The sequence below is a fragment of the Cucurbita pepo genome, chromosome 10 (assembly GCF_057944985.1).
Source record: "Cucurbita pepo subsp. pepo isolate OVF chromosome 10, ASM5794498v1, whole genome shotgun sequence".
In the NCBI taxonomy this organism is placed as follows: domain Eukaryota; kingdom Viridiplantae; phylum Streptophyta; class Magnoliopsida; order Cucurbitales; family Cucurbitaceae; genus Cucurbita; species Cucurbita pepo.
In genome coordinates, this window is record NC_141807.1 from 12,332,501 (window position 1) to 12,346,234 (window position 13,734).

Below are 13,734 nucleotides of genomic sequence, written 5' to 3' on the forward strand. Positions count from 1 at the left end.
CTTACAGTGAACGATCATTGATTCTTCGATAGTCTTTCCTTCTACTTCTAGATTACCTTTACTAGATTTGATCCCCTAAAATACGGGATAGATAGAATTTCTTTTCTTTTTGCTGCTGCTATTAAGGGAAAAGGGTCTTTTACTCTTTTACAGTTATATGGAGATAGAATTTCTTTTCTTTCAGCTTCAGCTATTAAGGGAAAAAGAGAAATACCCCTAAAATACGGGAAAGATAGAATTTCTTTGATTTAAGCTTCAGCTATTAAGGGAAAACCTCTTTTACTGTTTTACCCCTATGGTGGATACAAAATCTTTTCTTTCCTATGCAGCTATTAGGGAAAAAGGTCTTTTAATGTTTTACCCCTATGCTAGATACAAAAGGTTTTCTCTTTCGTCTTTCCTTACAGTTTAGTCGAATTGATTCTTCGAGAGTTGAGGATCAGAGAAAGAAGAAATAGTCTGTCTTGTCTTTACTTACCGAGTTCAATCAGGTTCATGAATGAGTAAGTAGTTCTCCTAGCAAGTCCGTCTTTAACTTAACTTACCTTCTTGTTCAATCAGGTTCATCAGTAAGTAGTTGTTCTCCTGGCAAGTCTAATAAATCTTTATGTTTCTCTCCCGGAAAGGATCAGAATTAGTAGAATAGATAGGTGTTCCAGAGCCGGAGTTCAGTAGCTAAAGGTGTTACGGAGCCGGAGTTTAGTAGCTAAGCTAAGGATCATGAATCGGAGCTTGGCGACTGTTAGACCAATAGTAATGCGTGGGCGAATGAAGCAGCCACTTTACAGTAAAGAAGAATGAATTGTTTAATATGCTTTACCGAGTTCATCAATCAATTAGGGGAAAGGAGTGTCGGTAAGGATCCAAAATGTTTGTTGAGCCTTTCCTTCCTGCCTGTTACGTCTCAGGCATCGAGAGTTGAGTGTTTACGGTTCCTAAAAGAATATAAATAGGCAAGCAATATAAGGAATAAAGAATGAATAGGGGATATCGGAAAGAAAAGGTAAAGGAGTGAATGAAAGAAGGTTACGGGGAAGGGGAAAGAGTGAGTGAAAGCAAGCCAGCCAGTTCCTTCCAACCCTGTAAGAAAGAAAGCAAGAAAGGAGGTAAGGAGGAGAAGCTAAGTTCAGGAGAGAAGCTAAGTAAGCTCCTTTACCGAGAAAGAGTGAATGAAAGAAGTATAAGGTTACGGAGTAAGTAGGGAGACGAGAAAGATTAGTCTTTGAGAGAAAGATCTTTGAATCAATAAGTGATTGAGCTGCAAGGAATGAAGGAGAATGACTCTTACATACAGGCGCAGGGGAGTAAAAGAGTGAAAGAGGGTTACGGCAGTAGTTAAGTAGTTCAGGAAAGAAAGGGGTGGCGGTTAATTAATCAATCTCAGTAATCTTTCTATTCTATTTACTGAGTAAAAGAGTTAAAGAAGGAGTTTACCTCGTTCAAGAAGAAATAGGGAGAAGTGAACAAGAACTGAAGGTCATATCGTATAAGGGGAATTCATCTTTCTTGACTTGATCTTGTCTTGCTTGAGCCTTTCAACAAGCAGAATCTAATTCAATCAATCAATTAGGTTCAGAAGTTTACCGTGAAAGAGAAGAGGGGAACAATCACTTCCTGAGAATAACAAACAATCACTGAATTCAATCAGTTTCAGTAGAAGGAGTCAAAGCTGTGAATGAGTAAGTAGTGAGCGAAGCGAGCGAACATCCTTTCATTTGTTGGAGAGGTTAAGGCAATGGAATTCTTCAACCGAGTTCAAGAGGTGAATGGGGAAGGAGCTTCTCTTCTGGGTCCGGATCAAGAATCAATCAATAATAGGTTACGGAGTTCTGTCTCATGAATTTCATATGCGGAACTCTTAAGAAGGAATCGGAGAATTAATCTTGGCTTCTCTTGCTTCAGTCTTTGGTTACTGTTCATTCATACATAAATAGGGACAAGTGATTGATCATTAATCAAAGGTTACGGTTACGGAGTTCAGTTAAATCATGTTCCGGAGAAAAGAAGAAATAGTGAAACCAACCCCACAGTAAACAAACTCACTCACAGATAACAGCTTTACCTCCTTCTTTAAGAGCTTTACTTTACCTACTTTAAGAATCATCAACAGGGACAGGACAGGTTTCTTCTTCTTACTGTTCAATCTAATCTGGGTCAGGGGAAGACAAAGACTGAGTTCAAGAATCATACTCCTTCCTCTTTACCTCCAGAAATAAGGAGAAAGAAGAAATAGCAATAGATTCATCAGTAAGTAGTTCTGTCTCATTCAGCGTTGAGTCTTGAGTTGAGTCGGGAAAAGCAAGCAGCTAAGGAGTTCAACCGCTCGACCAAAGGGAGAGGAGCAAAAGCGGTGAGCCCGAGGTTACGAGGCGAACGAGTTCAACCGCGAGACAGTAAGTAAAGGGAGAGGAGTGAAATCTGGTTCCGGTTCATGAGTGAAGTTCGTAAACTCTCATTCTTCTTTTGGCTTGACTTGATGAATAAATAAGGAAGTAATCAAAGCCTATTTACCGAGTTCAAGAATCAATAGGTTCAGGGAAGGTAATCAAGTTAACAAAGATTCTTCTTTCTATCTTTTAGCAAAAGCTAGTAAATCATTTCTCGATCTACTTGTAGTTACCGGGTAAAGAAAATGCTAAAGACTTAGGCTAAGCCTATTAAGGTAATCATATCCTTCGGACTCAATCCCCAGAAGAGATCAATCCGATAGCAGCTATAGGCAGCGTCAATATCTCATCAGATGGGTTTTGCCGGTTTCACCTCCTGCTTCTGTTAAGCTAGGATCGACAATAATAACTCGAGCTACTACTATTTTGTATTTAGACTGACACGTCAGGAAAAAGATAAGCGGGAGACCTGCTAGCATCAAATAAGACTAACTGGTCCCGTCCTTTCCTAGAGAACTTGATTATTGATTTGATTGATTTCGTGAGATAGAGAAAGCTAAGTAATCAGTATCTGCAGTAACGGACTATTTCGTTTAGTATGCTTGATTCTCCTCAGGCTGCGCTGGATGCCCGAGAGACCAGCTACAAAGCAATCAGTCTTGCCGCGTTCGTGAAATCAACTCCTGCTTCAGATCACTTTCTAAGACTAAATGAATTCCTAATTTAGCCCCAGATTCGGAGATTCGTCTTTCTTTCTATTAGCTCTGACTTAAGCTAGCTAACGGTTCGCTTCCAGCAAAAGATTGTCTTAGTGGTTAGCCTCAAACAAGAGATGCGTCAGTCTTTCCTGATAAGGAAGTTCTTGGAAAAGATAATCAGATCCCAACACCCCCGGTAATTACTTCAAAAAGCAAGGACAGCCAGTCAGATTCTTTTTCTTTCTCAGATACTGGAAGACCGCTAGCAAGTCTTGATATTCTAATACTGGGCCCGAAAAGCCCGAAAACTGCCTGATCTTCTATCTTTTTATGCGCCCTTAATGCATCTAAAAAGAGAAGGAATTCGGTTGGAAGATAAGTTTCAGATAAATAGTTCTATTTTTCCGGTTTTACACTTCGGCTTAAGATTTGAGTAGAGTTGAAAGCAAGTAGTAAGAGTCAGATTCTCTTTTGCTAACATCTCCTTAGGCTCTGACAGCTTCCTCACATCCGAAACCCTTGGAATCACTTCTTAGTCCCATTTCATCTTCGGGAGGAAGGAAGAAATAGTGAAACTGGCAGGAGAAATGTAAGTAGTTGACTTTGTTGACATAACCCATTGATTCTATTAACACTCTTTACACCGACCTTAAAGCATCTATCAAGCTAGCAAAGGCGCAGTAAGAAAGACAAGACAGTTCGATTAGTAGGTGAAGTTGAAGTTACAGGCTTTCTATCTAGTTAGGATAAAGCCTGATGTAATTCATTCTATTTAGTTAGGAAAGAAGGTAAGGTCAGATTATCCATTATCAACAGATCTTAGCGGCTCTTCAAGCTCTAATTCTCCGGGAATAAGTCGAGGATTGAGTGAAAGAAGTATTGGATTTCATTCGTGCCTAGGCTTCTATTCCAAAAGCCCTGAAATCAGCATTATAGGAAGAGCCTATGCCCTTCCTTCTATTATCATCCCACTCCCGTTGGAATCCGTTCTCTTACAATTTCTGGAAGCTAAATGAGTAGGTAGGAAAGCCTGAGATGAATACTTCTATTTCGATTTAGACGTCAGCAGGATTTTCCTGTCCATTGGATTGAGATACTGATAGTAAGTTAGTCAGTGTGCCTGAAGGTCTATCGTATCAGTATTTACTTATCAAGGCCCCACGCCCTGTGAATCGCTTCCCAAAAGGCCTTTGACGAATGAGCCGCTAAGATCAAATGGAATTCTAGCGGTGGCCGGTCAGTCTGACTAATGCCTTAGAATCAACTACATTATTAGCTAATAGATCAGTAGGCTCCTCAAGCCTCAGAAAGAGAAGGCAGACTTCAGTCTGAACTAACAATTCCCTCTTTCTCCATTCTCAATTCCAATACCCTGGGATAAAATGCCAATAGCCTGAATTGCTTTATCCCAATGATTCTATGAACCTCTGTCCTTTCCCAGCCGACTAATCTCTTCTTCTGCCCTAGTCCGGGAGACTATAGAATCTTCTCCTCCGTGATCGTCAGTCGACCTGTAAGCCATATCTTCAGTCAATTCCCCTTCGTTCAGGATTTCATAAGCGGTTAGCTGTAAGCTATAGCATCCTTTTTCTATTTAACAAGCCAGAGATCTTTCTTTCTATTGAATTAGACGTGAGAGCTGCAAGTATGATTGAGTGAGAAAAGCTCCTCATTCCTCTGTGTAGGCAAGGCATAAGATAAGAGCTATTTCCGTAGTATCTTAACCGGTAAGAAAGTCTTTCATCAAATCCGTTACTTTAGAAGAGGATAAGCGGCCATCTCAGGTAAGAAGATCCTAATTCTTTTACCCTCTCTTGCTCTTATCTAGGCTAGGCTTGACTTCCAAAAGAAAGGGGAAGAACTGCCAATGACCTGTGATTCACCTCAAGGACTCTTTTCTTTTTGGAGTTCATTCGTCTCTTTATTGACTTCACTGTAGAAATTACGTGAGAGCTGTGGGCTCGCCAAAGATTTATGCCAAATGGAAACTAATCCTATATATTCCCTATCTAGCTCCGGGGGGAACAGACTGATGACTAAAAGCCAAAACAAGGGCAGATTCTCCTTGATCAACTTGATCAACATCTCCGTAGGCTATTCACGCTTATTCCCTCCCCGCTCCTCTTAACCCGGAACTCTGACACTGAAGAAAAGGTATCTTCTGATCATGATCTGTTGAAGTGAAAGGCGATATAGTTAGGAAAGCACAAGGACCGTTGAATGACTTATTCTTTCTCTTTCAATACAAACCCCGACTTGAGACAGAAGAGTTACTAGAAAGAGAACTCGAACTATTGAGTTAGACTTCCATAGAATGAGAATGACTTTTGAAAGCAAGTAGTAGGATTGAGTGAGATATCCAGAGATCAGTCTTTCGATTCCGTACTTAGATTGAGCAGCAGTCTTTGATAAGGTAAGTTACAGGGAATTCCTAGTCAAAGATATATCTGGAAATCAGTCTAACTTGGAAACCGAAAACAAGAGTATTACGAAGTCAAGTAAGATGGAATAAGGTCTATACTTGCATTTCCTTAAACAGCTATATCCTCAGATTGACTTTCAACCCTACCAGTAAGTTAGAAGAGAAGCTTGAGAAAAAGTCTTTCTATTATTGCGCATTCCCTAGCTTCATCAGATAAGGCAGCAAGTAAGAAGAAAACCAAGATCAGGCAATTTACCCTCCTGAAAAGATGGGGGCAATGCCTTAAATCAAATCATCTCCATTATCTGGCTCTTCAAGCCTATTATATACCTAATCCCATTGAATCACGTACAATTACAACCTCTTCCTCCTATTTCCAAAACCGTAACTAAGAGTAAAGAAAATCAGCCTGGGACGCCATAAGCCATATCTTCAGTAATCTCTCTTATCAAGTCTTTGATTCTCTCCAGAAAGAAAAAGCCTTTACTAGAGAATCCTTGATCTTTCTATTTTGTTGCATTCTCTTGCTTCATCAGATTTGAGAGTTTCAATCAAAAAAAGACAAAGAACATAGAATCTATCAAGTCCTTCGGAGGAAAAAAGAAGACTGACTGCTTTTGGAGAGATAACAACTCATTCGATTGAGTGACAAGGCCGTAACTATTGAGAATGAGCTGCAAGCAAGGTAGAGAGACGTAGAGCCACGAGACAGAAATCTCATTTTTGCCCATACTTCCTCTCCAAAGCAAAGGTAGACAACAAGGAAGTCTAATGCAAGGGCCTAGTCTTCTTTCTTTCTTGCTTGTTTAAAGCCCCGGTAGGAATAGGAAAGGAAGTTCGAAGTCTAAAGGGGATAAGCACTACGAAGTCAGAATGACTATAGCATTCATTAATCAGTCATAAGCTGCAAGAGAAGACATAGAAGCCAGAGTCATGTATTTTTGAAGAATGTGCCCGTTTTTTCCCACTCATTGAGTCAAAGAGTAAACCCCTAGCTCTTGTTCTTTTACTAATACTAAAAAGGGAGGCAGTTGAATTGAGGAAGTTCAAGTTAGCAGCTCAATCGGATCCTATATTCATATTCTCCACTCCTTGGGAAGTTAGGGATTCCATTTCTTTCACAAGGATAGCTTCAAGTTAGAGCTATATAGTAGGTCAGTTGTCAGTTTCTGCCCTTGATTTCTTAGTTGTTAAAGAAAGAGCATTTGATAGATCAGTTAGAGAATGCCTCTTGACCAAAAGGTCTGGTAGTTAGAGTTAGGAAAGCTAGGTTTCAAGGAAAGAGCCTTCGTGACCCATTTTCTGTCATCATATGGAAGATTGGCCTTATCAGGGATTAATTATCGATTTGAAGTATGTCACACTTCCCGTCCTAATTCAGCTAAGGTAGTCAAGTATGAAAGTAGAAAGCTAGTAAAGTCTTTCAAACAAATGTAATTGACTTTCCTCAAATTCAGACTGAGATTGAGTCCAGCTCTCTTCCCTGGTAAGATACTCTTTGATCTTATCCATTTTTAGCAGCTAAGTGATCCGTAGGCTCTGCCCGGTAACTTAGTGAGGTAGCAGCTGTTGATGACTAAGTAACCATTGAATTACCATTGGCCTAAAGCGCGGAAGGGAGAAAAGCCTAAGTCCCAACATAAAAGAACCTTGGGTCACTAAAGACCTTTCACTAATTCCTTGCAAAAAGCCCTGACTTACTCTATTCTGGTAGGGCCTGGGATGACGAAAGATAGGAAAGTAGCCTGCTTCAAATCAAATTGTTGAGAGGCGGCCTGAGAGCAAGAAATCGGTTAAGCAAGTAGCAAGTCATCTTTCTCTTTTGGTTGCAAGTCATATAATCTTCGTAAAAGACCTTTCTGTGAGATAGCAAGTAAGGACTGACATATGACATATGAAGATTGAGTGGTACTCAAGATGTCAAGTCTCTACTTTAGCCTACTTCTACAGATCCTGTAGAGGCAAGAAGTCAGTCATAAGATAAGTAGGAGCTTCGAGATAGACTTAGACGTTAGTCCTGCGATTTAGAAAGTAGTCTTGATTCCCCGTGCTCAGTGAATTTGCTATTTCAAGGTTCCCGGCTCTTTGATTGAGAGGGACGTAAGGAAGAAGAAAAAAATGAGTTGAGGTTTCCATTTAATGAAGTTCAGGGGAGAGTGAAGACTGAGATGGAAAGCACTACGAAGTCCATAAGGCAAGTCTAATTATAATTCATTGCAAGCCCTTAATGCATCTAAAGTCGTAAATTCAGTCAAAACCCTTTGATTCGATTCCTCTTAGGCTAACTCAGTCTAAAGTGATATATATATTCTTTTCTTTGTTTTGATTCCTCAGCGGAAAGATCATATTATTAGAGTAGGCCACTAACAGATAAATAGGCTTTTCAAGCAGTAGAATAGAATTGGATCTGTTCTGTCCTTCTCTTCTAGTTTCAGTCTTTTATCATATCCCGCAGAAGTAGCCCTCAAAGACGAAGTAGCAGTGGAATTACCATAAGTTTGATCCTGAGATAAGTAAAGAAGTGAGAAATCCAGGACTTGGGGCCTTTTGGCCTTCATTTCCGGGTGACGTCAGAAGATTGAACCTAATCAGTCTGTCTAGTAGGAAGTTACAGGCTATTTCCTCCTATTCGATTCCTAGTCCCTCCAGAATCAATTATCTAGTCAAGGTAGTTGAATGCAAGAGATGGAAAAGTCTACTCATCAGTTGCGGGGGAGCTAGGTTGAATCAAACTCTCTTTCTCATTACCTTTGAACCGGAAGACTGAGCGAAAGAAGTGAGAAGAATGAAAGGTAGATTATGAGGAAGTTAGTCTGTTTATTTAGGCTGGATAAAGATAATTGCTTGCTTGAGGCTGGATAAAGATAATTGCTTGCGACTGCCATTACGACTTTCTACAGCAGTCTAATTGTCACTATTGCTTCGAGTCTACGTTAGTCCTGTTAATCGTAACGGGACATTGGAAGTAGCCTTTTTAGTTATTTTTGAGTAGGCCATGTCTATCAGTCAATACGACTTGCTTTAAGGCCTTTACCTGCTTTTGAAGTAGGCGGCTAAGTAATGTTTTCCAGTATCAAAGCTGGCCACATGACAAGGATCGGGGCTTGTAACAAGAGAATCCCTTCCGGAATATAAATCAGGTTGTAGGCTCTACTCAATCATCATATCAAGACTGACTTCCTGCTTCAGACTTAGAGTTTCATCCGGCTGCTCTTTGGCTTTTCTGGGCTATTCACTATCAGCAAAGAGAGTCCACCCAGCTAAACAGATTCAATTATCAGGCATTCAGTCATCAGTAGCTTCTTCGATGAAAAGCCATCCTATCCTAATTCTGGTGAAAAGAGGTTCCTGGCCTTTGAATGTGAAGCGATTAACAGGCTTTTTGAGGTTATTCATTCCCCGGGGTATTTGAATGGATTAAGATAAGAGGGCATAGGAGATCGATCCTTGTCCGAGGGGCCTTTTCTTATCTTGTTTTTCCTTACGTTTTTTCAGTAACCTTTGAGGAATAGTCAGATCATAGGCTGGATAAGAATCCATGACTTTAGTTTAGACTAAGAGTTAGGCTGAAATTGCTTCTTACGTATTGGGACAGGAAAGGAGGCAGAAATAGCGAGATTGATTGATCTTGGGCAGGCCAAGGCTTTTCCTTTTATCACTGAATATGGAAAGGGAGAAGATCCGTAAGATCAGTTCGCTGCTAAAGGAACGGACTAAGAAAGCACTTCTAGCTCTTCATTCTATTTCTTTACGGGACGGGGAAGATCAGCCTGAGGTAATTTCCCTTAGTAGCTGAATTTCCTTATAACTTAGCTCTAACTTCAACTTCAGCCTAGACGAAACGAAGGAACTCAAGGACTGAACCATTGATTGAAATAAAGAAAAGAGTATCCGGGACGAGTTCAATCAATACTGACTGGTATGAATTCCGGGAAGAGACTGAGGTTGCCTGATCTTTCTTTTCTTCTGACTCCTTAACAACAAACAAATGTATTACGGAGAAAGAATTCGGATACTTGCGGGCAACCTCTTTCGTATTCATAGTGAGAATCCTTATAAAGAAATAATGAGAAAGAAATAGTCAAGTACAGCCTACACACTAAATCTGAATCTAATGACTGATTTACTAGAACTATGAAATCTGACTAACCGCCTTTTAGGCCTTATCAGAAGCAGCAGGGGAAAGACGAGACTGAACATCAGCAACTAGAGAGTCCCTTTACTAGGAAAGACAAAAGTCTGCCTTCTATGCTCTGGCTTTATTAAGACATGTGAATGACTGAATCTTCTGTCTCAGGACTAGCTTTTGCTCTAACCTCTAACATAGAACTTGCAAGCATCCTCCAAAATGGAAACTTCCCTATTCCGTTCAGAGAGAAAGGTTCAGATTCAATGGGCAGTTCCCAGGGATTAGAATAGACTGACTTGTTGCCAGATCTGTTCTCGTTCCCAGGGCTTAGCCTTAGTAGTTGCTTGATTCCTGAGTTACCTTGACGGTAATATTCCAGGCCTACTGATAAGCGCCTACAATGCTGGAATTTGCAAAGCTAGAGGTCCTTCTAGAATCCTTGCAAAACGCTCACAGAGAAAGCTAACTTAACGGATTGATTCCAACCAAGAGCTGGTTAGAAGATGAATGACTCTTAGATCGAACTTGGAATCTATGATGGTCACTCTTAGATACCAAGACAATTCACTCCAGAATTAGCTTGATCAAAACTAATTCAATGAATCGGTTTAAACATCAAACCTAAAGCAAGATTTGAAAAAGAATAACACCAAAAGGGTATCAAGAAAACACAAAGGTTTTTTTCTGTATTCAACCAAAATCTCCCAAACATGAGTATTACATGCCTTTAAATAGGTCTAAAAGGTAACCCTAACATAATAAAGTTCAGCCACCAACTACAAATGCTATTAAATAAAAATTGAAGCAAATAAGGCATTAATAAATTTCCTTAATTGGTAATTCAACTACCAAAGGAAAGTCTTCTAATTACTTTCCATCCTTAATTGGTAATTCAACTACCAAAGGCAAGTCTTCTAATTACTTTCCATTCTTAATTGGTAATTCAGCTACCAAAGGCAAGTCTTCTAATTACTTTCCAATATCAGCCACTCCATTATCTTCTTGATTTGATATGCTAATGCTATAAAGATTTTTGGGCTCAAAAGACTTTGTTTCAACCTGTACACTAGCTAGCTTTTGAAGATGCAATGTATAGGCCTCTTGAATCTTCTTAACCTTGCTTCTTGTAATCGGTCCTTCGGGTACATGCAAAGGGTCAGCAGTTGAATTCATATCATCCTCCCTTTCTTTAAAAGGATTTGTCCTCAAATCAAGGTCTTCATTCCCTACATCAAATGGAGTCAAATCAGCCACATTAAAAGTTGAACTTACATTGTACTCACCTCTGAGATCTAGCTTGTATGCATTGTCATTGATCCGCTCTAGTACTTGAAAAGGACCATCTCCTCTTGGTTGAAGTTTTGACTTTCTCTGACTTGGAAACCTTTCCTTTCGTAGATGGACCCAAACCCAGTCACCTTGTTTAAAAATCAATTTCTTTCTTCCTTGGTTCTTGCGCGTGACTAGTTTTTTATTTTTGTTTTCAATTCTTTCTTTTATGTCTTTGTGAATTTTTTTTATGTAGTCGGCTCTTGAAGAAGCTGCATCATTAGCAAACATATTAGGTGGCAAAGGCGATAAATCTAGAGGAGTTAAAGGATTAAATCCATACACAACCTCAAACGGTGAACACTGAGTGGTACTATGTAATGCTCTATTGTATGCAAATTCCACAAAAGGTAGAGTCTCTTCCCAAGACTTAAGATTTTTAGAAATTAGTGACCTAAGTAAGGCTCCTAATGTTCTATTAACGACCTCAGTTTGTCCATCGGTTTGGGGGTGACATGTTGTAGAAAATAGAAGCTTAGTTCCCAACTTTCCCCACAAAACCTTCCAAAAATGGCTTAAAAATTTTACATCCCTGTCACTAACAATGGTTTTGGGAATACCATGCAATCTAACCACTTCCTTAAAGAATAGATTAGCTATATTGGTAGCATCATCTGTTTTGTTACATGGAATGAAATGTGCCATCTTACTAAACCTATCAACCACCACAAAAATGCTATCATGGTGTCTTCTAGTCTTTGGTAATCCTAGAACAAAATCCATGCTAATGTCAACCCATGGTTCACTAGGAACATCTAAAGGTGTGTAAAGGCCATGTGGTTGTGTCTTAGACTTAGCCTCCTTACATTTAAAACATTGCTTGCATATTTTGTTCACATCTTTCCTCATTTTCAACCAATAGAAATGTTCACACAACATGCTATATGTTTTAAATTCTCCAAAATGTCCCATAAGTCCTCCCCCATGAGCCTCCTTCACAAGTAACTCTCGAATAGAACATCTAGGGATACAAAGTTTACCCTTCCTAAAAAGCATATCATCGAACACCATATGATCTTGCACATGTTTCCCTTCTAAACATTGCATATACACATCATAAAATTCAGATTTTTCAACTTTGTACAATTCAATCATGTGTTTAAAACCAAGAACTTTTGCAGTAAGGGAAGAAAATAAGGCATACCTTCTTGATAATGCATCTGCGACCACATTATCCTTCCCCTTTTTGTAATGGATTACATAAGGAAACGTCTCAATGAATTCCACCCATTTAGCATGTCTCCTATTTAGCTTTGTTTGGCTTTTGAGGTGCTTCAAACTTTCATGGTCCGTATGAATAACAAACTCTTTTGGCCACAAATAATGTTGCCAAACTTGCAAAGCCCTCACAAGTGCATATAACTCTTTGTCATAAGTCGGATAGTTGAGTTGTGCTCCATTAAGCTTTTCACTAAAGAACATGATTGGCCTTTTTTCCTGCATTAAAACAGCCCCTATGCCTATCCCACTTGCATCACATTCAATTTCAAAAGATTTATCAAAGTTAGGTAAAGCAAGACAAGGTGCATTGGTTAATTTATCTTTCAGTTCATTGAATGCATTCTCTTGTTTTTCCTTCCATTCAAATTTCACATGCTTTTTAACAAGTTCATTCAATGGTGATGCTATACTACTGAAATCCTTAATGAATCTCCTATAGAAACTAGCCAAACCATGAAAAGATCTTACCTCGGTTGCATTTGTGGGTGTTGGCCATTCTCTAATAGCTTTTACCTTTTCTTCATCAACTTGTACTCCCTTCTTTCCAACTAAGAACCCTAGGAAGTTGACTTGGTCTAGACAAAAACTGCACTTTTTGAAGTTGGCATAAAGCTTCTCTTCTCTAAGTATAAACAAAATTTTCTTAACGTGCAAAATATGATCATTCAAGCTTTTTGAGTAAACAAGGATATCATCAAAGTATACAACAACAAATTTTCCAATATAGTCTCTCAAAACATGATTCATTAGCCTCATAAAAGTACTTGGTGCATTTGTAAGGCCAAATGGCATAACGAGCCACTCATAAAGCCCAAACTTTGTTTTGAAAGCCGTTTTCCACTCATCTCCCACATTCATTCGAATTTGATGATAACCACTTTTAAGATCTATTTTTGAAAACAGATTAGCACCATATAATTCATCCAACATGTCATCCAATCTAGGAATAGGGTGTCGATACTTTACCGTGATCTTGTTGATGGCTCGACAATCAACACACATCCTCCACGTGCCATCTTTCTTGGGTACCAAAATCACAGGAACTGAACAAGGACTCATGCTTTCTCTAACATATCCTTTATCCATGAGTTCTTCCACTTGTCTCTGAATCTCCTTAGTCTCGGTGGGATTGGTCCTATAGGCAGCCATATTTGGAAGAGTTGCCCCAGGTACGAAGTCAATTTGGTGTTCAATCCCTCTTAGAGGGGGTAACCCCGTACATGCATCTTCATGTGGAAATATGTCATTGAATTCCTGCAAAAGAGACTTAAAAGCACTTGGCAAAGCATCATCAGTTTTTGGTTCCATTGCTAAACACATTCCTTTGCACATAAGTACAAATTTTGGTTCTTGGGCTAACATATTCCTCATTTTTCCCATTCTTATAACCAAACTCACATTTTCTCTCTTTTCTTCAAAATCATTTTTTTTTCTCTCTTGGTTTTCACTCATCCCTTGCCCCTCACTTTTCTCTTTTTTTTCACTCTTATCTCTCTCTTTTACCTTAGTTTCTTCTCTCCACTGTTGTTCTTCATATTCTTTTCTTTT